General features: G+C 44.2%; 1 long non-coding RNA gene across 1 annotated transcript in view; it reads left to right on the top strand.

Annotated features, from left to right (window-relative positions):
• Window positions 1–24,865, top strand: part of LOC141047881 (uncharacterized) — a 60,755-nt gene extending 35,890 nt beyond the window's left edge. The window contains exon 3 of the long non-coding RNA XR_012219923.1: window positions 23,137–24,865. This is a non-coding gene — a long non-coding RNA (uncharacterized lncRNA). The remainder of the gene's footprint in view (window positions 1–23,136) is intronic.
• The last annotated feature ends 1,276 nt before the right edge of the window (window positions 24,866–26,141 follow it).

The raw sequence follows: 26,141 nt of genomic DNA, 5'->3' as shown, positions 1-26,141 counted from the left end.
GAATCGGAAGTTCAGTTGATTGACGGCCTGACGTCATCATGATGCGCGGTGTGTGCGCATCATGATGCGCCGTCATTTCGGGCCTTCCGGGGGTCTCTGCCGGCCTGCCGGGGGGCTGTGCCGGCCTGCCGGGGGGCTGTGTGGACTGCCCGGGGTCTGTACCGGCCTGCCGGGGGGCTGTGCCGGCCTGCCGGTGGTCTGTGCACCCTGTGGGGGTCTGTACCGGCCTGCCGGGGGGCTGTGCCGGCCTGCCGGGGGGCTGTGCTGATGTCCGGGGGTCTGTGCAAGCATCGTCCGATGGGACTACAAGTCCCATCGGGCGATGCCTGCTACCATGACAGTGATTGACACATTAGCCAATGATGGGACAGTAGTAGTCCCATCATCCGGCTAATGTGTTAAATGTTAAAAAAAAAAAAAAAAAAAAAAAAATACTACATGCATGCTACATACATACTACATGCATGCTACATATATACTACATACATACTACATACATGCTACATACATACTGCATGCTACATACATACTACATACATACTACATACATACTACATATATACTACATACATACTACATACATGCTACATACATACTGCATGCTACATACATACTACATACATACATACTACATACATACTACATACATGCTACATACTGCATGCTACATACATACTACATACATACTACATGCATGCTACATACATACTACATATATACTACATACATACTACATACATGCTACATACATACTGCATGCTACATACATACTACATACATACTACATGCATACTACATATATACTACATACATACTACATACATGCTGCATGCTACATATATACTACATGCTACATACATACTACATGCATGCTACATACATACTACATATATACTACATGCATGCTACATACATACTACATACTACATATATACTACATACATACTACATATATACTACATACATACTGCATGCTACATACATGCTACATACATACTACATACATACTACATACATACTACATGCATGCTACATGCATGCTACATACATACTACATGCATGCTACATACATACCACATACATACTACATGCTACATACATACCACATATATACTACATACATACAATACATTCATACAATACATACATAGACATACAGTACATATAACATAGAGTAACATACTTACCAATACTTGTCACATTGTTCCCCGAAGCCATTGTCTATTCCGGGATAAATATTAACATAACAAACCACAAAAATACTCACCCACGATCCGAAGCAGTCCACGAGTGTGTCCCACGACGATCTTGGGTAGAGAACTGCAGCATCAGATGATGCTGCCGTTCTCTACGGGCTGTAGGAATCCAATGACGGAAGGTAGGTATCCTTCCGCACTGTATTCCTCCGCCACTTAAAAAAAAAAAGTCCCTAGTCTCACTTTATGCCATTGCTGTGTGGGAAATTCCCACACAGCAATGGCATAAAGTGAGACTAGGGACTTTTTTTTTTTAAGTGGCGGAGGAATACAGTGCGGAAGGATACCTACCTTCCGTCATTGGATTCCTGCAGCCCGTAGAGAACGGCAGCATCATCTGATGCTGCAGTTCTCTACCCAAGATCGTCGTGGGACACACTCGTGGACTGCTTCGGATCGTGGGTGAGTATTTTTGTGGTTTGTTATGTTAATATTTATCCCGGAATAGACAATGGCTTCGGGGAACAATGTGACAAGTATTGGTAAGTATGTTACTCTATGTTATATGTACTGTATGTCTATGTATGTATTGTATGAATGTATTGTATGTATGTAGTATATATGTGGTATGTATGTAGCATGTAGTATGTATGTGGTATGTATGTAGCATGCATGTAGTATGTATGTAGCATGCATGTAGTATGTATGTAGTATGTATGTAGTATATATGTAGTATGTAGTATGAATGTAGTATATATGTAGTATGTATGTAGCATGTAGTATGTAGCATGCATGTAGTATATATGTAGTATGTATGTAGTATGTATGTAGCATGCATGTAGTATATATGTAGTATGTAGCATGTAGTATGTATGTAGCATGCATGTAGTATGTAGCATGTAGTATGTATGTAGCATGCATGTAGTATGTATGTAGTATATATGTGGTATGTATGTAGCATGCAGTATGTATGTAGCATGCATGTAGTATATATGTAGTATGTATGTTGCATGTAGTATTTATGTAGTATGAATGTAGCATGTATGTAGTATGTAGTATGAATGTAGCATGTATGTAGTATGCATGTTGTATGTATGTAGCATGTAATTTTTTTTTTTTTTTTTACATTTAACACATTAGCCGGATGATGGGACTACTACTGTCCCATCATTGGCTAATGTGTCAATCACTGTCATGGTAGTAGGCATCGCCCGATGGGACTTGTAGTCCCATCGGACGATGCCTGCACAGACCCCCGGAGCCTGCACAGACCACCGGCAGGCCGGCACAGCCCCCCGGCAGGCCGGCACAGCCCCCCGGAGCCGGCACAGCCCCCCGGCAGGCCGGCACAGCCCCCCGGCAGGCCGGCACAGCCCCCCGGAGCCTGCACAGCCCCCCGGCAGGCCGGCACAGCCCCCCGGCAGGCCGGCACAGCCCCCCGGAGCCTGCACAGACCACCGGCAGGCCGGCACAGACCACCGGAGCCTGCACAGACCCCCTGGCAGGCCGGCACAGCCCCCCGAAAGGCCCGTACAGACCCCAGAGAGGCTGTACAAGGGCAGGAAAGGGTTTTTCTTATTCCGATACCGGAAGTCCCATAGACTTGAATGGGACTTCCGGTATCGGAATCGGCGATACCGATACTTTTTTTAAAGATCGGCCGATACCATCCGATACGATACTTTGAAGTATCGGACGGTATCGCTCAACTCTACTTGTGTATAAGCCTAGGGTGGAAAATGCAGCAGCTACTGGTAAATTTCAAAAATAAAAATAGATACCAATAAAAGTAAAATTAATTGAGACATCAGTAGGTTAAATGTTTTTGAATATCCATACTGAATCAGGAGCCCCATATAATGCTCCATACAGTTCGTGATGGGCCCCATAAGATGCTCCATACAAAATACGCCCCATATAATGTTCCATAAAGTTCATGATGGGCCTCATAAGATGCTCCATACAAAATACACCCCATATTATGCTGCACAAAGGTTAATAATGGCCCCATAAGATGCTCCATAGAAACATATGCCCCATATGCTGCTCCATAAAGGTTGATGTGTCAGGAACACCGCACTGCACTGGCTCACTGAGCCAGTGCGCGTGTCCTGAGTAAGACAAACTGTGCTCAGAGATACCTGTGGAGCGGGCAGCAGCAGAGAAGATGCGTGCTTCAGACCCGCAGGACCTGAAGCACGTGACTGCTGGGGGCATGGCCTAAACTCCAGAGAGCTAGGAGCTGCAGGAAAACTCCTAGAATGGTAACTATGGAACAAAGTTACTAATTGGCATAAACAGGGACATAAACCTGATCAGGCCGGGGTCAAAGCACGAGATAGCACGACAATTACCAAAGGGCTAGACAGAACGAATAGTCAAGATGTAGCCAAGAAGTCAGAAACCAGAGAAGCAGATATACAGTACAGAATCAACAGGCAAACTCACAACGGGGGACAGAACCGGATCAGAACCATATAAGCAAGCTATAAGACAACCACCAGGCACACAGGTGTCAAAACACTCGGCCAAAGGCAAAAGTATAACTGACAGGGATTGGAGTTTCTCAGGGCAATAAAAAGCTCTCCCTTAACCAAAGAGAGGCCACAATAATTAACCCCAGGCGTGCAGGTCAAAGCTTGCACTGAGCTCAAGACATTAACGCCTGACGTGCAGGTTAAAAACCTGCACTGGGATCATGACAGTACCCCCTCTCAACGGGGGGCCTCTGGACCCCCAGGCTTCCCCGGGTACTTGGCATGGAAAGCCCAAACCAGGCGATCTGCATGTAGAGTGAGCAGGGACCCATGAGCGATCCTCAGGTCCATATCCCTTCCAGTGGACCAGGTACTGCAAAGAGCAGGGCACCCTCTGAGAGTCCACAATATGTCTGACCTCATACTCCAAGTGACCCTCCACCAACACTGGAGGAACAACAGACTCGGAGTCCTCCTTGACAGACCCCACGGGTTTCAACAGAGATTTATGGAACACATTGGATATCTTTAAGGAGGCGGGGAGACGCAACCTATATGCCACCGGGTTGACTATCTCCACAATCTCATACGGACCAATGAACTTTGGTCCCAATTTAGCTGACAGTACCTTCAAGTTGATGTTACGTGTGGAAAGCCAAACCTTCTCCCCCACCTGAAACATGTGTCCCGGGGCCCTCTTTTTGTCAGCAAAATATTTGTACCTCCCCTGGGCCTGAGAGATATTACGCTGGACTTCAGCCCAGAGGTTTTTTAATCATTGGACGACCCCTCTGCCCCTGGACAACCGGAATCCACCCGTGAAAACTCCCCAAACCATAATTGTTTAGGAATGGGGACATGTTGGTGGACTGACTCACCCGGTTGTTAAAAGTGAGTTCCGCCAACGGTAATGCATCACACCAATCCTTCTGTCTCGCGGAGGTCAGACACCTGAGAATTTGTTCCAGGGATTGATTGGTGCGTTCCGTCTGACCATTACTCTCCGGGTGATATGCCGACGAGAAGGAGAGTGAGATGCCCAATTTCATACAGAATGCCCTCCAAAATTTGGCCACAAACTGCACACCTCTGTCAGGCACCACATTCAGGGGTACCCCATGCAATCGGACCACATGCTGCACAAACAACCTTGACAATGTTTCTGCTGAGTGTAGTGTTGCCAAGGGAATGAAATGGACTTGTTTTGAAAACCTATCCACCACCACCCAGATCACGGTATTGCCCCTGGATGGTGGAAGACCGGTAATAAAATCCATGGAGAGATAAGTCCGTGGCCTATCAGGAACCGGCAAAGGTTTGAGTTCCCCAGCCGGCCGGTTATGTGAGCTTTTGGAGCGGGCACAAACTCCACAAGCAGCAATGAATTTCTTGACATCGGACCCCATTGAAGGCCACCAAAAAACCCTGGCTACTGCCTCTCTAGTGGCCGTGATACCGGGATGAGCACTCAGTCTAGACTCATGAAACTCCTGCAGAAGTCTAGGCCGCAATAAATCTGGAACAAACAATTTATCCCCTGGCCTGGTTGTCGGAGCTAGGGCCTGAGCCCTAAAAATTTCTTGTTCCAACTCTGATGAGACCCCCGCCACTACCACCCCTGGGGGAAGAATGGAGGACGGCGGCTCGGGGGGAGACACCGGGTCAAAACTTCTGGACAGGGCATCCACTGTAACATTTTTGGACCCTGGTCGAAAAGTAATGGAGAACTGAAAGTGTGAAAAAAAGTGACCAACGGGCTTGTCTAGGAGTAAGCCTCGTAGATGATTCAAGGCATGCAAAATTTTTGTGATCAGTGATAACAGTGATAGGGTGAGCTGCCCCTTCCAAAAAGTGCCTCCATTCTTCGAATGCCAGCTTGACCGCAAGAAGTTCTCTATTGCCTACATCATAGTTTCTCTCGGCGGATGAGAACTTCTTGGAGAAGAAGGCACAGGGTTTGAGATTAGTAAGGGTGGCCGGACCCTGGGACAACAATGCCCCCACCACTACTTCAGAAGCATCCACCTGCACAATAAAATGGCTTGGACGGGTCTGGCTGGACCAACACTGGGGCGGACATGAAACATTTCTTAAGAGCTGAGAAGGACTCCTTAGCGAGTTCCGACCAATTTTTTACATCAGCCCCCTTCTGGGTAAGATCTGTGAGTGGTTTAACCACTTGAGAGAAACCTTTAATGAATCTCCGGTAATAGTTCGCAAATTCTAAGAAGCGCTGGAGCTCCTTGAGATCACGAGGCTGAACCCAGTCTGTGATCGCCAGCACCTTCTTAGGGTCCATATGAAATCCCTCACAAGATACAATCAGCCACAAAAAAGACAGTTCCTGTACGAAAAACGAACATTTTTCCAATTTAGCAAACAAGTGGTTCTCTGTTATGAATTGGTCACCGAGGAGAAAAAGCAAAACAAGCTAAGTCACAGAAAACCAGAGAGGTTGGTAACTATGCAGATTGCAGATCCCTGATCCTAACCACACAACTAGCAGCAGCCGTGGAGCGTACCTACGATGTTCCTAGACGCTTCGTCACAGCCGTAGGACTAAATAAGCCTGAAGCATGAAAAGGGAAAACTAACTGCCCCAGAGCAGACCCCAAAGGAAAGACAGCCCCCACACATGTATTGATGGTGAAACAAGATGAAAGCACAAACACAGGCAGGAAAATAGGCTGAGCAAATGATGGGGCCCAAACTAACTAGAAAGGAAAGGAAAGACACTGTCTGCAATCTGCAAAAAACCCTACAAAAATAATGTCCAACACTTCTGATAGCAAAATTAACCCTGAAGTCACTAGACTTCTCCCACTATATCAGCACTCTGAAATATTCTGAGACAGAGCAAAAAGAGGCCAATCTAGTAAGGGACAAAAAGCAAATTGGCAAATACAGATAAATAAGAGTGGAAATTTAGCGAAGCCCCAGCCGGGGATGGCTGACCACACAAAAAACTGAATAGACCAACAAAATCAAGTGTGAACATTAGCAGAAAAACTTAGCTTTAGATGACTGGAACAGAGCTGAAAACCAAGACCAGACAAGCCAGAAGGAATCACCAGCACCAGAATAGGGTGTCGGCTGTCTTAAATCCAGTTTGAGATTCCTGAGGTCCAATCGTCATCCTCATTATCAGGTGGCAGATCTCTACTGATTAAATCAGCCTCACTACCCCCTGTTACCACCAGAGGGAGTCTGGAAGGAGAACTTACAACTGGTGGACCAGAGAATTAACTCACAACAGTTCTCCCTGAGCATCTGGAGAACTGTCTGTAGATGTTGTAAGTGAGACTGACTGGGGAATACACCAAAATGTCATCCAAATAAATGACAACAAAACGGCCTATCAGGTCAGAAAACACAACATTGATAAAGTTCTGGAAAATGGCGGGGGCATTAGTTAACCCAAAGGGCATAACCAGGTTTTCATAGAAGTCCCTCTGATGTGAGGAACGCAGTTTTCCACTCGTCCCCTTCCCGAACCCTTATCAGGTTGTAGGCCCCCCGGAGATCTAATTTGGAGAACCATTGTGCTCCAGATAACTGGTTACATAGGTCTGGGATGAGGGGAAGTGGATAAGTGTTCCTAACCGTTATCTTGTAAAGTTCCCGAAAGTCGAGGCACGGCCGCAAAACACCATCTTTCTCTTCACAAAGAAGAATCCTGCTACCACGGGTGACAGAGAAGGCCTGATATGCCCTTTGCGGAGACTCTCAGCTATGTACTCCTTCATGGCTTGGCGCTTAGGCCTGGACAAATTGAACAATTGAGCCATAGGTAACTTGGCTCCGGGTACTAAATCAATGGCACAATCGTAGGGTCTATGTGGTGGCAGCGCCTCAGCCTCACTTTCGGAAAATACGTCTTCGAAATCCTTCAGGTACTCTGGAATACCTTCCAGACCGACAGACGACACCGATATGGTTTTATCAAAGTTAACAAGAGGCCCCAGGTTGCAACAGTTATCTTTACATCCCCATTGAGTGATCTCTCCTGTCACCCAATCAATGGTAGGATTATGGCATTGTAGCCAAGGCATCCCCAGTACCAGTCCTGCAGGCAAGTTATCTAACACAAGACAAGTTAATTTTTCCACATGAGTGGAACCCACTTTCAGAGAAAAAAGTTCAGACCTGAAACAGATACCGTCCCGGGTAAGAGAGGACGAGTTAATTGCCACAAGTTTAACAGGATCCTGAAGCCTGACTGTCCCTATCTTATTAAGAGTCATAATCCGGGCATCAATCAGGTTAACAGCAGGGCCACAGTCAACAAAGGCTGTAGTCTGAACAGGACCATCACCAAGTTCCAGTTTTACCGAAGCACAATTTTTGCAAGTGAGGAAAAAGGTACCTGAAGGTCTGGGTAGCCTCCTCGACTACTACCCAGACCTAGTCGTTTCCCGCCACCTTGGAGGATGACGGACAGGATGGGCAGTCCTTCTTCCAATGTCCAGATTACCCACAATAGAAGCAGAACAGCTTCTCCCAGCGGCGTCTTCTTTCCTTCTCATGACAGGTGACAGCGCTCACCTCCATAGCCACTGGAGGAGTCCGGGTCTCAACTCCACTGGAGAATAATAATGTTTCAAGTTGCATAAAACCTCTTGCCCGCAGTCTCCGATCCATGCGAACCGCTTGGGTCATGGCATCCTCCAGGGAGTCAGGTGGAGGATGGAGTACCAGGGCATCCTTCAGATGTTCACACAGGCCTCTACGGAACAGCCCCTGAAGGGCGGCATCACTCCAAGAAATCTCGGCTGCCCAACATCTAAATTCAGAACAGAACCACTCGGCCGAGTGCTTCCCCTGACAGACACTCATCACCTTGTCCTCAGCCAAACGCACTCTGGCTCATCATAAATAAGCCCTAAGGCCTCAAAAAATGCATCCACAGTCATTCTCTCTGGGGCAGAAGAGGAAAGAGAAAATGCCCAGGCTTGTGGGGACCGCCTAAGCATGGACATAACCACCACCACCCTCTGTTTCTCATCCCCAGAGGAACGGGGTCTCAAGGAGAAAAAGAGTTTACAGCCCTCTTTAAATGCTCTAAATTCATTTTTGTCACTAGCAAATGTATCTGGTAACTTAACCCAGGGATTCGGGTGGGACTAAAATGACATCTCTATTTCCCACCTGCTGAAAGCCTGCGGAAAGCGCCCCGTGAACCGAGTCTGCAACCTGCCGTTGGGACTGGGCCAGAGTTTGGTGTTCCAAACTTAGCTTCTGCAGCGACTGAGTCAAGCATTTCACCTGCTCAGATAAGGCATGCATTGGGTCCATGCTGCAGAAGTGAGAGAAAAAAAAAGTTCACGGTCAGTTATAATGTCAGGAACACCGCACTGCACTTGCTCACTGAGCCAGTGCATGTGTCCTGAGTAAGACAAACTGTGCTCAGGACACAAACTGTGGAGCGGGCAGCAGCAGAGAAGATGCGTGCTTCAGACCCGCAGGACCTGAAGCATGTGACTGCTGGGGGTGTGGCCTAAATTCCAGAGAGCTAGGAGCTGCAGGAAAACTCCTAGAATGGTAACTATGGAACAAAGTTACAAATTGGCATAAACAGGGACATAAACCTGATCAGCCGGGGTCAAAGCACGAGATAGCACGACAATTACCAAAGGGCTAGACAGAACGAATAGTCAAGATGTAGCCAAGAAGTCAGAAACCAGAGAAGCAGATATACAGTACAGAATCAACAGGCAAACTCACAACAGGGGACAGAACCGGATCAGAACCATATAACCAAGCTATAGGACAACCACCAGGCACACAGGTGTCAAAACACTCGGCCAAAGGCAAAAGTATAACTGACAGGGATTGGAGTTTCTCAGGGCTATAAAAAGCTCTCCCTGAACCAAAGAGAGGCCATAATAATTAACCCCAGGCGTGCAGGTCAAAGCCTGCACTGAGATCAAGACATTAACCCCTGACGTGCAGGTCAAAAACCTGCACTGGGATCATGACATGATGGCCCCATAAGATGCTCCATAGAATAATATGCCCCATATGCTGCTTTATAAAGGTCGATGGCCCTATAAGATGCTCCATAGATACATATGCCCCATATGCTGCTCCATAAAGGTCGATGGCCCCATAAGATGCTCCATAGATACATATGCCCCATATGCTGCTCCATAAAGGTTGATGGCCCTAATAGATGCCCCATATAATGCATAAAGGTTATGGCCCCATAAGATGCTCCATAGAATATGCCCCATATGCTGCTCCATAGAAGTTATGGCCTCATAAGATGCTCCGTAGAATATGCCCCATATGCTGCTCCATAAAGGTTATGATGCCCCATAGATATATATACCCCATATGCTGCTGCAATAAAAAATGACATACTCACCTCTCGTCACTGGGGGCCAGGTGCCGGTGTCCTGAGCAGGCGGGGACACTGGTGCTCTATGGGGGCAAGGTGCCGGTGTCACCGCTGGCTCAGGGCCCCGGCACCTGCGATATTCACCTGTCTCCATTCCACCGGCGCTCGCCGCTCTGTCTTCCGGGTCTCTGCAGTGACAGTTCAGGCAGAGGGTGCACACTAACCACGTCATTGCGCCTTCTGACCTGAACGTCATAGCCAGAGGACGCGGACGATAGAGTGGCACAAGGCGGTGGAACAGGGCTGGTGAATATCGCATGGCTCCTCCCGTCCTCCCCATTCATACTCACCCCCTCCTGGCAAGGTCTCTGCAGTCCCTCTTCTCCGATTGTATCCGCCAGCACCTTCCAGTGTTCAGCGGTCATGTGGTACCGCTCACTAAAGTAATGAATATGCACATATTCATTACTTTAATGATCAGTACCACGTGACCGCTGAACACAGGAAGAGCTGCGGCGCCGGAGACCATCTGAGAAGAAGGGACTGCAGAGACTGTGTCAGGAGGGGGTGAGTATGATCTGACAGCCGCACTCCCCCCTCCCCCGCCGACCCCCTGGGGCAATTACTCGAGTATAAGCCGAGAGGGGGCACTTTCAGCCTAAAAAAATGGGCTGAAAATCTTGGCTTATACTTGAGTATATACGGTATGTTTGCATCAAGAATTTGTTGAAATTTCATTGAATCCATTCTTTCCTCTACCTGTGAAATGTTCCCGGTGCCATTGGCTACAACACTACCCCAAAGCATGATTGATCCACCCCCATGTTTAATGGTTGGTGATATGTTCTTTTCATGGAATTATGTACCCTTTTTTTCTCCACACATTCCTATTTTAACCTCATCTGTCTACTGGACTTGTTTCTAAAATGCATCAGGCTTGTTTAGATGTTCCATTGCATACTTCTGATGCTGAAGTTCATGGTGAAGACGCGGGAGACATTTTCTTCTAATGATTATACCATGAAGACCATATTTGTGCAAGTGTCTCTGATCAGTAGAACAATGTACCACAACTTCACAGTCTGCTAAATCTTTCTGAAGGTCTTTTGCAGTCAAGCAGGCTTCTGATTTGCCTCTCTTGCAATCCTTCAAGCAGCTCTCGTTGAAATTTTGCTTGGTCTTCCAGACCTTATCTTGACCTCCACTGTTCCTGTTAACTGCAATTTCTTAAATACTGTACATTTTGAACTGAGGAAAGAGAAACTTGAAAATGCTTTGCTATTTTTTATAGCCTTCTCCTGCTTTGTGGACCTCCATAATTTTCATTTTCAAAGTGCTAGGCAGCTGCTTAGAAGAACCCATGGATGTTGTTTTTTGGCACAAGGTTAGAGGAGGCTGGGTTTTTTTAAACCTGGAGAATTTTCTTCTCCTGGCCTTTCCTAACAATGATAGTGAACAAGCCATTACCAGATCAGGCTAATTAAGGACTGAAATCTTGGTCAAGCTTACCTGAGGACGCAAATCTCCAAGTTACCAAGCTTTTACACTGGTCCATTTTCCTTTTAGTAATTTTTAAAATGCAAGAGATGTGTGTATATATATATATATATATATATATATATATATATAGTACATTTTTGCCTAAAATACAAAGGAAATGTGTCATCTTTAACTTTAGGCCTTTTAGAGATCATTTCATCTTCAACATGCTTTATTGTGCACAATAACAGTAATTTTGACCAAGGGTGCCTAATAGTGATGAGTGAGTATAGTCGTTGCTTGGGTTTTCCCAAGCATGCTCGGGTGGTCTCCGAGTATTTTGGCGTGCTCGGAGATTTAGTTTTCATTGCCTTAGCTACATGATTTGTGACTGCTACTGTAGACAGCTTGAATACATGTGTGGAATCATATAATCCGGTAGAAAAAACGTAATCAGAAACCAAATATACAAGTAAAGACATATAAATTTTATTAAAGACATACATCAAAAAGGGTTAAAAAGACAAAATCCTTAAAAGTGGGAAACCACAAAAATGGCAGCATAACATTAGTGCATAAATCAACAAAACAGGTGCAGAAAATATTACCTCTTGTGGGTGATGGTGTCAGCCCCAACGCACGTTTCGGCAAAAACGCCTTCTTCCGGGGGGTGACATCACACCAAACAGAGAGAGGTTTTATAGTCCACAGCAACCAATCAGGAGGTGGGTAACAAACATAGCTATACAATTCATGATTGTAATGGACTGGAAGGAAACGGAGGTGTATCCAGAGTTATATGTAGGAGGGATATAGGATTTACAAGACCAATGAGGTAGAGAAGGGGCGTGGTATAACGGAGCCTAAATTTTCAATAGTAATGTCCCCCCACCTATAGGGAAGCAAATAGCCGAGTTCAAGGCGTGTCTAAACTTCCTCTAGTAACGCCCCCTCAGCCGAGAATTCCCTATACCCTTGTAGTGTATTTAGATTGTATCCGGATATTGATCCAACCCGATCCAACCCCCAGCACCTCCTCCCTCCCCACTCATCTCAGCTGAAGACTTTGCCTCATTTTTCAAGCAGAACATCAGAGACAGTTTTGGTCAACAACCCCCAGAGCCCCTCCACCAGACTTTCCAGCCCTCCACCTCCAAAAACCAACTTCTCCACCATTACAGAAGATCGACTCTCCACTCTTCTCTCAAGATCACATCTCACCACTTGTGCACTTGACCCGATCCCTTCCCACTTCATCCCAAACCTCACCACAGTCTTCATCCCAACCCTAACCCATCTCTTCAACCTATCACTAACAACTGGTGTTTTCCCCTCAAGCTTTAAACATGCCTCCATCACACCTATCCTCAAAAAGCCCTCTCTTGACCCATCCTCTGTATCTAGCTAACGCCCTATATCACTTCTCCCCTATGCCTCCAAGCTACTGGAACAACACGTCTACCTTGAACTGTCCTCCCATCTCTCTTCTTGCTCCCTCTTCGACCGCTTACAATCTGGCTTCCGGTCACACCACTCCACTGAAACTGCCCTTACTAAGGTCACCAATGACCTCTTAACCGCCAAGAGCAAGTGACACTACTCTGTCCTCCTCCTCCTGGACCTGTCGGCTGCATTTGACACAGTGGACCATTCCCTATTATTACAGACCCTCTCATCCCTTGGCATCACAGACTTGGCCCTATCCTGAATCTCATCATACCTAACAGACCGGACATTTAGCGTCTCCCACTCACACACCACCTCCTCACCTCGCCCCCTATCTGTCGGAGTCCCACAAGGTTCAGTCCTAGAACCCCTGCTCTTCTCCATTTACACCTTTGGCCTGGGACAGCTCATAGAATCTCATGGATTTCAGTATCATCTCTATGCTGATGACACACAGATCTACATCTCTGGACCAGATATCACCTCCCTACTAACCAGAATCCCTCAATGTCTGTCCACTATTTCATCCTTCTTCTCTGCTAGATTTCTGAAACTTAACATGGACAAAACAGAATTCATCATCTTTCCCCCATCTCACGTGACCCTCCCAACAAACCTATCCATTACAGTAAATGGCTGCCCACTCTCCCCAGTCCCACAAGCTCGCTGCCTCGGGGTAATCCTTGACGCTGATCTCTCCTTCAAACCACAAATCCAAGCCCTTTCCACTTCCTGCCGACTTCAACTCAAAAATATTTCACGAATCCGTTCATTCCTCAACCAAAAATCTGCAAAAACCCTAGTCCATGCCCTCATAATCTCTCGCCTTGACTACTGCAACCTCCTGCTCTGTGGCCTCCCCTCGAACACTCTCGCACCCCTCCAATCTATTCTAAACTCTGCTGCCCGACTAATCCACCTGTCCCCCCGCTATTCCCCAGCTTCTCCCCTCTGTCAATCCCTTCACTGACTCCCCATTGCCCAGAGACTCCAGTACAAAACCCTAACCATGACATACAAAGCCATCCACAACCTGTCTCCTCCATACATCTGTGACCTCGTCTCCCGGTACTTTCCTGCACGCAACCTCCGATCCTCACAAGATCTCCTTCTCTACTCCCCTCTTATCTCCTCTTCCCACAATCGCATACAAGATTTCTCTCGCGCATCACCCCTACTCTGGAACTCTCTACCACAACATATCAGACTCTCACCTACCATTGAAACCTTCAAAAAGAGCCTGAAGACCCACCTCTTCCGACAAGCCTATAACCTGCAGTAACCACCTATCGACCAAACCGCTACACGACCAGCTCTACCCTCGCCTACTGTATTATCACCCATCCCTTGTAGATTGTGAGCCCTCGCGGGCAGGGTCCTCTCTCCTCCTGTACCAGTTATGACTTGTATTGTTTAACATTATTGTACTTGTTTTTATGTATACCCCTCCTTACATGTAAAGCGCCATGGAATAAATGGCGCTATAACAATAAACAATAATAATAATAAATCCTATATCCCTCCTACATATAATTCTGGATACACCTCCTTTTCCTTCCAGCCCATTACAGTCATGATTAGTATAGCTATGTTTGTTACCCGCCTCCTGATTGGTTCCTGTGGACTATAAAACCTCTCTCTGTTTAGTGTGATGTCACCCCCCGAAGAAGGCGTTTTTGCTGAAACGTGCGTTGGGGCTGACACCATCACCCACAGGAGGTAATATTTTCTGCACCTGTTTTGTTGATTTATGCACTAATGTTTTGCTGTCAGCACGTGGACACTTTGTTGTCACCTTGTTGTTATGAGGTATCAGATTTAAGCACTGACACAGCATTACTGGATGTTTATTATGTGTGCAGCCTCCCTATGGCTTTTGTGTGGGTAATGGTGCCATTTTTGTGGTTTCCCACTTTTAAGGATTTTGTCTTTTTAACCCTTTTTGATGTATGTCTTTAATAAAATTTATATGTCTTTACTTGTATATTTGGTTTCGGAGTACGTTTTTTCTATCGGATTATACTGTTTTGTACGAAACCAATTAGAATGTCCAGAATTCCACTTGACACTAGCAAACTTGGTTTACTTACGTATGTATTTAAGTGCCATACATTCATGTCTACAACTTATATGTGTGGAATCATGTAGATGAGATGACAAATACTAAATCTCCAAGCACGCCAAAATACTCGGAGGACACCCAAGCATGCTCAGGAAAACCCGAGCAACGAGTATACTTGCTCATCACTCGTGCCTAAACATTTACATGCTGCTGTTGTCATCATTAAAAAGGTTGTCCGGTCCAAATTGATAAGTCTCCAGTCACCTTGTACGACTGCAGACTTATTATTTCCCCCAGCACACACACTATGCACTGCAGGGTTTCTCCATTTTCTGAGCCGAGAGCAGCGGGGATGTATGCGTGATACATTCTCCTGTCTAGAGCCTGTGTAGTGGGCTCAGTATTGCTCCATACACTTTGACGGCCACGTCACTAGTCGGGGCTCGGCCTCGTTCCATACAAGTGTATGGAGCGAGGCTGCGCCCACTTTATATACAGTTAGGTCCATATATATTTGGACAGAGACAACATTTTTCTAATTTTGGTTCTAGACATTACCACAATGAATTTTAAACAAAGCAATTCAGATGCAGTTGAACTAGAGTTGAGCGACTTTGGTCGGATCGGGTTTCGTGAAACCCGAATGAAACAAAACTTGTTTCGGATGAAACTGGTCCGACTAGGGCAAAAAAAATCGGAGTTTCGTCTGAAACCCGACCCCAATGCAAGTCAATGGGAAATAAAAGTCGGCATTGAGCGGATGACATTCATCCACTCAATGCCGACTTTTAGTCCCCATTGACTTGCATTGGGGTCGGGTTTCAGACGAAACTCCGACTTTATTTGCCCTAGTCGGACCAGTTTCATCCGAAACAAATTTTGTTTCATTTGGGTTTCACGAAACCCGATCCGACCAAAGTCTCTCAACTCTAAGTTGAAGTTCAGACTTTCAGCTTTCATTTGAGGGTATCCACTTAAAATTGGATGAAGGTTTTAGGAGTTTCCGCTCCTTAACATGTACCACCCTGTTTTTAAAGGGACCAAAAGTAATTGGATAATTGGCTCCAAGGCTATTTCATGGACAGGTGTGGGCAATCCCTTCGCTATGTCATTATCAATTAAGCAGATAAAAGGCCTGGAGTTGATTTGAGGTGTAGTGCTTGCATTTGGAAGGTTTTGCTGTGAAGGAAACATACGGTCAAAGGAGCTCTCCATGCAGGTGAAACAAGACATCCTTAAGCTGTAAAAACAGAAAAAACCCATCCGAGAAATTGCTACAACATTAGGAGTGGCAAAATCTACAGTTTGGTACATACTGAGAAAGAAAGAAAGCACTGGTGAACTCATCAATGCAAAAAGACCTGGGCGCCCACAGAAAACAACAGTGGTGGATGATCGCAGAATAATCTCTATGGTGAAGAGAAACCCCTTCACAAGAGCCAACCAAGTGAACAACACTCTCCAGGAGGTAGGCGTACCAATATCCAAATCTACCATAAAGAGAAGACTGCATGAAAGTAAATACAGAGAGTTCACTGCACGGTGCAAGCCACGCATAAGCATCAAGAATAAAAAGGCTAGACTGGACTTTGCTAAAAAAAATCTAAAAAAGCCAGCACAGTTCTGGAAGAACACTCTTTGGACAGATGAAACCAAGATCAACCTCTACCAGAATGATGGAAAGAGAAAAGTATGGCAAAGGCGTGGTACAGCTCATGATCCAAAGCATACCACATCATCTGTAAAACACGGCGGAGGCAGTGTGATGGCTTGGGCATGCATGGCTGCCAGTGGCACTGGGTCACTAGTGTTTATTGATGATGTGACACAGGACAGAAGCAGCCGAATGAATTCTGAGGTATTCAGAGCCATACTGTGTGCTCAGATCCAGCCAAATGCAGCCAAACTGATTGGTCGTCGTTTCATACTACAGATGGACAATGACCCAAAACATAAAGCCAAAGCAACCCAGGAGTTTATTAAAGCAAAGAAGTGGAATATTCTTGAATGACCAAGTCAGTCACCTGATCTCAACCCAATTGAGCATGCATTTCACTTGTTAAAGACTAAACTTCAGACAGAAAGGCCCACAAACGAACAGCAACTGAAAACCACCGCAGTGAAGGCCTGGCAGAGCATCAAAAAGGAGGAAATACAGCGTCTGGTGATGTCCATGAGTTCAAGACTTCAGGCAGTCATTGCCAACAAAGGGTTTTCAACCAAGTACTAGAAATGAACATTTTATTTACAATTATTTAATCTGTCCAATTACTGTTGGTCCCTTTAAAAGCAGGGTGGCACATGTTAAGGAGCTGAAACTCCTAAGCCCTTCATCCATTTTTAATGTGGATACCCTCAAATGAAAGCTGAAAGTCTGAACTTCAACTGCATTTGAATTGTTTTGTTTAAAATTCATTGTGGTAATGTCTAGAACCAAAATTAGAAAAATGTTGTCTCTGTCCAAATATATATGGACCTAACTGTATAGCAAACACATAGATACGGCTCAGAAACCGGCGAATCCGGGAGCACACAGTGCATACGCTGGAGAAATTTATAAGTCTGCACTTATCAAGACTTAACATTTTGGACTGGACAACTCCTTTAAGGCATTGCAAACTTGGTTAATCAGCAACAAGTTTTTGGTCCACATTACCCACTTACACACCTACTATGCACTAGCATGCCTTTTTGCCCACTTTAGCCACCAGGGTTGGGCACTCCTTGACTTCTTCTATAGCCCAAACATCAACTTACACTTCAGTGCATAACAACAAAGTTTTTAACAATTATAATATATATTTTCAGGCTTGTAAATTTTCCACGTGCCATGCTGAAAAGCTCAAATATACATTTTATCTTAATAAAAATTTGCTGCAGTCACAATGAGAAGATGCTTCGGCTTTCGGTCTGTACGAGCCTCGGAAGAGCTGAGGCTCCAATCTATAGATTAGCAATCTCACATTACAGAACTATTCTCACATGTGATGACGGACTGGATAGCACGTAGCTCATTATTCATATTTCAGTGTCAGTTGCTAAAGGTTTGATTTTCTGCAAGCAGTATGCAATGAATCAATTCATTACAAGGCTAATAGCTAGGAAGAGCTAAACGATTTGGACAAGCCAAACCACGTTCATCAAAAAGTCAAACATGTAATAACTGAAGGAAAAATAAGAAAGATGATATTGTGCTCGTGTCTCCTCAACATAGCCAGAAAATTATACAGGTCTACAACCTTGTCAACAGCAAGAAAAGAGGGAAAAGATGAATAAATCACCTGACAAACCTGTTATCTCCTTCAGGAAGAGACCACGAATGACATGCACAAAACTATCAATGCAGAACAAGAAAACAGGGAATATCTAGCCCTATTGTCTAACCATTCACGCTAATTTTTCTAATACAGGTGGACTCTTGACCACTCAGGTGTGCTGTGCTGGAGCGTTTAGTCATGCTGATATAGGATTGAGTGGCACTTCTCCACACAAATCCTTGCCCCAAGGTCACTGTGCAGGGGAAAAACAATGATAGGTCAACTTTTTATGAGATGGAAAACTCTTTTTAAATCAATGTATACCCATTTTTATGGAACGATTCAACATTTGGCTTCTGTAGACGTTCCATCATAAATTATTCAATCCGTCAATTAAAGAGTGCTTTGCTTGTTCGTTGCTGAGTTATTTTAGACTTTGGCAACATTGCTTCCCTGGAAAAGAAATACATCAATAGATAACCAAAGATATGTGCTCATTAAAAATATTTTAATTATATTATAAAGGATCATGCACACGACCGTAATAATCGGATGAGTGCTACCATTGTTTTGATGGATCACACTCATCCTCAAGTTATTCAATAAGTCAGAGGACATGTCCGATTGTTTCCTCGCACAGAGTTTGTCTGGAAGAAAAATCACTGCATTCCAGAGTTTGATGAGATATTCAGATCACACTCGGCCATGTAAATCAATGAGTGTGTGGAACCATCAGACTGTACTTGGATGACAGCTAAGTGAAGTCTGATTTCCATGGCCTCATAGAATGGAGAAGATGGAGACTTTATTTTTTCCATCTTCTTCTCATCTGAAAGAATTGGACCACACTCCGACCACACTCCGACCAAAGTGTCATTTGCATAATGGGCCCAATTGAGAATCTACAGCTGTCTGTTCCTACCTTAAGAGCACCTAATTGAGCTTTTCGATTATATGACAGACATTTCTCTACAAGAAGTATGGTGGCTCAGTGGTTAGAATTGTCACAGACAGCATGGTGGATCAGCGGTTAGCAAAGTATGAGATTACTGGTGCGCATGCACTGGTACCCACCGCCCACCTCCCCGCAATGCAATCACAGGGTGGTGATGGGTTGCTCTGGCAGCCTATGGCCTAATAAAGCCCCCCTCATGGCTGTCATCTTAGTTCCAATGTGACGTCTAGCCTGCAGTACAGACGATTCAATCCTCTAATGTGACTAAAATCTAAAAAAATAAAATAAAATGTTTAAAGTATAGAAAACAATTGCAATTTGAATCACCCCCTTAACAAAAAGAAATAAAAAGCACATTTGGTATCTGTAAAAGTTCAATCTAAAGTACCGGTCAAAGCTATAAATAAAAATAAATCAAAATGCCAGAATTGCAGTTTTTATTATCACTTTAGCTGTCTAAAATTTGCAATAAAAAGCTGTCAAAACATCATATATACCCCAAAATGGTGCCAATGAAAAGTCAGTTCACCATGCAAAATAACAAGTCGTACAGAGCTCTATTGATGGAAAAATAAAAATTAAACCATTTTTTTTACATCACTTAAATTAAAAAAAGAAATACGTATGTACGTTTGGTACAGCAATAATTGTACAGGCCTGGAGAATCATGTTGGCGAGTCATTTCTACTGCACAGTGAACACTGAAAAAAACAAAAAAAAACAATGTCAGAATTTACTTTTTTCACCTTTTCACCCCATTTCGATTTTTTTTCCCTGGATTTTTCAGTATATTATTTGATATTGTGAAAGGTAATATTCACAAAACTACAACTTGTGGCACAAAAAAAAAATGCGGATGAAAAAAAAAGAAGAAAAAGTATGGCTGTTGGAAAAAGGAGAAGAAAAACCCGAAAGTGCAAAAATGAAAATTGGGGTTACATTTTCTTTCTGCGTAGGAGAATATACTGGTGCTATACAAGCTGTGAGAAATAAATAGCTGTGAGTGAATATAATAATACTTAGAAGTATATCTTAGCGTCTGAACAATATAAGAAAAGGCAAACGATGTGACCGGCATTCACTAAACATGGATTAATTATGAAGCAAGGTTACTTCACTGTCATCCCGGTGTCAATAGAACAAACGAGCGGTACAGTGTCCTTGGTTTGTCATAACGTTAACTGATTTAAGGATTTCTCTGAAGAGGAGCAGACCACAGGCTGAATTAACAAGACATTGATAAGGTTTATGGATTTAAGCAAAGATTAGTGGCGGTGAGCTCTTGTGTCTTTCATGGAAACTGTAGCCACAGCAGTGGTGCTTTGGCTTTAACGATTAGAAAAAAACATTTGATTTGGAAGCACAAAAGAAATGTTGCAGAACAGAAGGATAAAAATCATAAAACGTTCAGTTCGTTTCTTGACTAGGTTTTGTTTCCTACTCAACACTGATGAGGGGCAATACCCCGAAACAGCTGTCTGTGGATGGATACCATGTTTTGGCATAGGTAGTTTCCTTCATTGGAGACTGCCCTTCCTGTGGTTGTTCCTTCCAGGGGAAAGACCTGGCTAGTCATTGCTTGCGTTGAGAAACATGTGATGGCGTCTCCGCGGCTTGTGTTTTGCATAGGTTTTGTTTAAGGCCGGGATCACACATGCTAGAAACATGGCCGAGACTCGTAGGTTAATGCCCGGCACTGCCGCCGGTACTCAGGATTGCTATGCAGCCGCACGCTCCAATCCGAGTGCCGGCGGCAGTGCCGGGCATTAACAGGCGAGACTCGGATGTGTTTCTCGCATGTGTGATCCTGGCCTAAAGGGGATTTTCAGGGAAGTTTTATATTAAAACTTATCACATGGCATCTATTGGTGGTAATTAATGTTTTCACCCCCCCAAGCCTGTTTTCACCTTCATGATCAGGCTAAATTTTACAATTCTGACCAGTGCGACTGAGCTCGGATATGGACCCTCTCCAGTTTGCCTACAGGCCGGGCATTGGTGTGGATGATGCCATTATCCACCTTCTAGATAGGACTCTCTCTCACCTGGAGAAACCTGGGAACACTGTGAGAATAATGTTCTTCGATTTCTCTAGTGCTTTTAACACCATACAGCCAGGTCTACTGAGAGACAAGCTGAGCCTTGTTGGTGTGGACCTCCAACTCTCCACCTGGATCCTTAACTACCTCACGAACCGACCTCAGTTTGTAAAGGTTCGGGACAGTGTGTCAGACACGGTGATCTGCAATACAGGGGCACCTCAAGGTACAGTTCTTGCCCCTTTTCTCTTCACACTGTACACTGCAGATTTTAGGTGCAACTCATCTAGCTGCTACTTGCAGAAGTATTCTGATGACTCTGCAATAGTAGGCCTCATCACAGGAGGAGATGAAAGAGAGTACAGAGATACTAACCAAGCTTTTGTGGAGTGGTGTCAGAGGAACCACCTTAGGATTAATTCCGGGAAGACCAAGGAATTGGTGGTGGACTTTCGCAAGGGCAAAAATCCACCAGTAGTGGTGAACATTCAGGGAAATGACATTGAGATAGTCGACACCTATAAGTACCTTGGTGTGATCCTCAGTAATAAGCTTGACTGGGCCCATCACTTGGATGCAGTGTACAGGAAGGGCCACAGTAGGCTTTATCTGCTCAGAAGGCTGAGAGCCTTCGGAGTTAGAGGGGCACTCCTTGCATCCTTCTTCAACTTTGTTGTAGCATCAGTCATCTTCTTTGGTGTGGCGTGCTGGGGTAGTGGCATATCAACCAGGGACAGGAATAGGCTGGACAAACTGATTAGAAGGGCCAGCTCTGTCCTGAGATGCCCCCTTGATCCAGTTCAGGAAGTAGGCGACAGGAGGATACTGGCCAAGGTGAGCTACATGGTGCAGAATGATTCCCATCCCATGCATGAGACCGTGACAAAGATGTGCAGTACTGTCAGTGACCGGCTACTTCATCCTAAATGTGAGAGGGAGCGCTATCGAAAGTCCTTCCTTCCTGCTGCAGTTAGGCTGTATAACCAGTACTGTCCAAAACGGAGAACGACCCAAACAGAGAACTGATAGATCCAAAGTTGTGACAGTCCGGTTACATTTTTTTTTTTTTTTTCGTATATGTACCTACCGTCAATGTAATGCCTTTATGCATCTGTATCTGTACTTGTTCCTGCCTTGCTGCTGTAATGCTCTGAATTTCCCATTGGTGGGACGATTAAAGGATTATCTTATCTTTACGTGGTAATAACTCTGGAACTCTTCAACTTATTCCACTGATTCTGAGAATGTTTTTTTGGGAAATTTGGCAAAAATGTAGCAATTTTCAAACTTGAAATTTTAATGCCTTTAAACCAGAGAGTTATGCCACACAAAATAGTTAACAAATATTATTTATTTATTCTGCTTTGCTTATATAGCTCTCTTTTATTCTGCAGTGCTTTAAATACAATATCATTGCTGTCACATTCGGGCTCACAATCAACATTCCCTATCAGTATGTCTTTGGAGTGTGGGAGGAAACTGGAGAACTCAGAATACACGCACACAAACAAGGGGAGAACATACAAACGCCTTGTAGACGTTGTCCTTGATGGGATTTGAACCCTGAGCCACTGTGCTGCCCTACATCACACACGTCTACTTTACATCAGCACAATTTTTGAAAAATACATTTTTTTAGGAAGTTAGAAGTGTTAAAATTTAGAAAACTATTTTTTTTGGGACCACATTTCATTTGAAGTGACTTTGAGGGGCTTTTATAACAGAAAATTTCTGAAATTGACACCATTATAAAAACTGCATCTCTCAAGGTGCTCAAAACCATATTCAAGAAGTTTATTAACCATTGAGGTACTTTACAAGATATTTTTCAAAATAAATTTGTTTTTATTGTATTTTAATTTGTTGTTGTACACCTTGTTCTCAGGCATTCCCAATATCGTCATCTTTATACTACTATTTCTGCATTTTCGCATCATGGTGAACAACTAGCAAGATGGAAAGGCTGAAAAATATCTGGACTTCACATCTGTTACCTCTCTTTGAAATGCAGGATGTGTCTATTTATTTATTTTTCATTTTCTGTCTATGTTTATTATTCTCATGTTCACACTTGATGCTGTATATTTCAGCATATGCGCTTTATGAAATGCCATTTGGCAATTAATATATGCTCATTTATAGGCGCAGATTTATAATCATATTACTCATCTATATTATTTTTTCTGTATACTGGGTGCTTTATATATTATTATAGATGGTTATCTCCTTGTTGATTATTGGAAAGCTCTTTTGCACCCATTGTATGGGTAGTATGGATTAATACAGTATGTATATTCTTATATGCACTTATTATTATGTTCTTGCTCAATGGAATTAATTAATTCTTTGCAATGCATGTACGCTTTTGTGGTGGTTTTCGTTCCCCGCCCGCTGCCCCCTCGGCGCGTCATGATGTCAGCTGGGGTAATGGCCTGGCGCCGTTCCCCAGAGACATCTGCGTGTCTCTTGACTCCTGCGTTGCCTTGGTGCGACTAAGGCGCCGGTCGCCCCTTGGTGACGCAGCTCAGTCACATGGCTAACGCCTTGCCTGGCGGCTCTGCCTCCTGGCAGCGTTTTGCTCAACACGCCCATTGGCGTCGCCTTGGCGACGGCCGCATCCTGGCCGTTGTCAGGCACCGCTGACGCGTCTTGTGAGGGTGGTGGCGGTGGAACCTTCTCCACCCCTTTGTGATACAGCGCATGTGTACATCTCTTACACGCCATTGGTGCGATTTGATCAGATGACTGTATTGGGTGTGTATTTAAACCGGTATACACACCATCTAAAGCCACGCCCCCGAGGAAGTGGCATTTTTGCCACGAAACGTGCGTTGGGTTCCAGGCCAGCACATTTACCATACAGTACTATGATGGGTATGTTATTTTTGTCATTTTTGATTTTATGAGTCGCTTATCATTTATAATTCAGCTTCAATCAACATGTATCTCTTAGGCATTGCCATTGTTTTAATAATACTATACACATTGTTTCATATTTGATTGTATGCCTTATATATAGACCTTAGTGGTCGTTATTTATTGTGTGGTTGTCCCTGCTGGGGTTTACATAAGTCACTAGACATGTGCCCATTATTGGGAAGCTATCAGTGTAGCCATGGACTACACATACTTTGCCCCATTCATACAATGAGATAGCCTTTTTCTAAGGCAGCACACAATTTAGTATACAAACTGACAACCAGCTTTGCCCCTTTTTGGTACTTGAGAAGCCTCAACATATACATATATTTATGCCCTCATGTACATAATTTTTGATCTGGTCATCCTCATAGACACTCAGATTCTTATCTGCCCTGCTGCCTTTCCATAATTTATTGAATCTATTTTCAACTGTTGCAGCACGACAGTTTTGAGTCATAATATTAGGGCTATGTGCAATAATTTATATAATGTGTATGAATTTAATTCATTATTTACCTTTCATATATGCACAATTTATTCGCACTCTTAAAACAGCCTTAGACCCACTCATATCATAGTAGGGTCATCTATTTGGTGATTTTTTTTGACCAGTATTAGTGCTGACCAGGTTTTCTACGGTTCTGGGTTACCTATTTACTACATGCCTCACTTTATTATATTTTAAAACTGTCTTCTTCTCTTCATGTGCCTTCTTTTTGATACAAATAAAAAATTGATTCTATTTATATAGCTTTTGGACTCCATTGTTTCTCCTGTTTTTCATTGAATCTTTGAAGGAGTCGTTTCTATTGCAAATACTATTGAGGCTTACTATGTGTACATTGCTGATGATGGGTTAATAATGTCTTTTTTGGAGCATCATCTTCATAATGTTAAGTGTGTAACAGTACAGACACAGAGGGCTAATGGATGCATAAAGCATGTGGGAACATGATGCGGGGAACCTAGTTATGGTAAGACTTTTGGCTGTGCCACACAGGGATAGATTAGGTTAATGTGTTGAGGCGATAGGCCAGTTTGAATAAATGCGTTTTCAGGGCACGCTTAAAATTGTGGGGATTGGGGACTAATCGTATTGACCTGGGAAGTGCATTCCAAAGAATTGGCGTAGCACGTGTAAAGTCTTGGAGACGGGAGTGGGAGGTTCTGATTTTTGAGGATGCTATCCTCAGGTCATCAGCAGAATGGAGGGCGTGGGTAGGGTGGTATACTGAAACAAGGGAGGAGATGTAGGGTGGTGCTGAGCCATGGAGGGCTTTGTGGGTGAGGGTAATAAGTTTATACTGAATTCTGGAGTGGATGGGTAGCCAGTGTAATGACTGGCACAAGGTAGAGGCATCGGTGTAACGATTGGTGAGGAATATTATCTTGGCTGCAGCATTCAAGACAGATTGGAGAGGGGAGAGTTTGGTAAGAGGGAGACCGATTAGAAGAGAGTTACAATAGTCGAGACGAGAATGAATAAGAGAAACAGTAAGTTTTTGCAGAGTCAAAAGTAAGAAAAGGTCGAATTCTAGAAATGTTTTTGAGGTGCAGATGACAAGAGCGAGCCAGTGATCGAATGTGGGGGGCAAAGGAAAGCTCAGAGTAAAGTATGACCCCAAGAAAGCGGGCATGTTGCTGGGGAGTAATAGTGGAACCACACACAGAAATGGCAATGTCGGGTATTTTAGTAGAGGGAGGAAACACAAGGAGTTCAGTCTTTGACAGGTTCAGTTTCAGATAAAGTGAGGACATGATGTTAGACGCAGCATTTAGACAATCGCCGGTGTTTTCTAGAAAGGCTGGCATCATGTCAGGAGAAGAAGCGTATAATTGGGTGTCATCAGCATAGAGATGGTAATGGAAACCTAATCTACTGATTGTTTGACCAATAGGGGCAGTGTACAAGGAGAAGAGGAGGGGGCCTAGAATCAATCCTTGAGGAACCCCAGCAGTAAGGGGAAA

Source organism: Dendrobates tinctorius, unplaced genomic scaffold (genome assembly GCF_039654945.1).
Source record: "Dendrobates tinctorius isolate UK_male_01 unplaced genomic scaffold, ASM3965494v1 ptg000129l, whole genome shotgun sequence".
Taxonomy (NCBI): domain Eukaryota; kingdom Metazoa; phylum Chordata; class Amphibia; order Anura; family Dendrobatidae; genus Dendrobates; species Dendrobates tinctorius.
The sequence above is the reverse complement of the archived record's forward strand: the minus strand, read 5'-3'. Positions and strand labels throughout refer to the sequence as shown.